The sequence below is a fragment of the Berghia stephanieae genome, chromosome 11 (genome assembly GCF_034508935.2).
Source record: "Berghia stephanieae isolate SIO BIC M18660-M18661 chromosome 11, UCSD_Bste_1.3, whole genome shotgun sequence".
Taxonomy (NCBI): Eukaryota; Metazoa; Mollusca; class Gastropoda; order Nudibranchia; family Aeolidiidae; genus Berghia; species Berghia stephanieae.
The window spans coordinates 42574726-42575820 of NC_088370.1; positions in this window are offsets into that span (position 1 = coordinate 42574726).

The following is a 1095-nucleotide window of genomic DNA, read 5'->3' on the forward strand; positions in this document are numbered from 1 at the left end:
TAACCTAATCCATGCTGTCGCAGCTTTAAGGGGGGGGGGGGACGACATTAAAAATGATGAATTTTGACCCAGTTTGCTAAAATTAGATTTTTGTTGGGATGGTGTCATGTGACCATTTGTCTGCATAAAAAAATTGCATGAGAACTTCATCTTCAGTTTTTTTCGACTCAAAATAACATATATTGTGACCCATAGTATGTTTAAATCCTGCCCATTTTTAGTTTCAGTGGACTAATTTCATGAAAGAATATCAAATAGCCTGTATAACTAAGTAAACGCAAAAACATATCAATGAAAAGTAAAAACTCTCCTCTATCTTCAAAAACCAATCATTTTGTTCTTAATTATGTCTTGTGGTCACAATCCAATCAGAGAGCGAGAGGAGAGTTTTTCCCTAAACTCGTTTTCTTTGACTTTTAAATGCGTTTTTCTCAAAACTGCAATTTTCGTCACTAAAAACCTATCTCCTCCCTCAGTTTTCAACCAATCTTCTTCAAACCTTCTACAAATGAGTGTCATACAAATACGAAGGTCATCTAGGAGCCGGATTTTTGAAAAAAAATAATTTTATGAGTAATTTGAAATTATGTAACATTTTTCAAGGGGAATAATCGAGTAATAACTTTGAACTTAATTTTTAAATTTCTAATTAAAAAATAAAAAATCGGGCTTCTAGAGCCTCTTTATTTTCCTTTTTTTCTACCTCTGGCCAAAATATTATGGCAATCGGATAATAAACAAAAAAGCCTTTGACTTTTTAAGATTTGTTGTTTATTTTCCAATATGGCGTCGTTTCCATAGCAACGGGCAACTTTTTTCGAAAAAAATTATATGCAATCATCCTTCCCAAACATATACATTATGACTGTGCATAGAAGTTTAGGGTATTTCATCAAATAAAAAAATGACCTTTTAGTGTCGCCCCCCCCCCCCCTCTTGACATTTCAGATATAGAAGCCATACAGCATTTGCTTGGCGTAGGATAGTATTAAGTAATGGCTGTAGTCGTAGTAATTTTATCCTCCGTACTTTTTTGAAGTCTTTTCCAATTTACATTTGCGGTCAGATAAAATTCTTTTTTTAAAGTATACACGA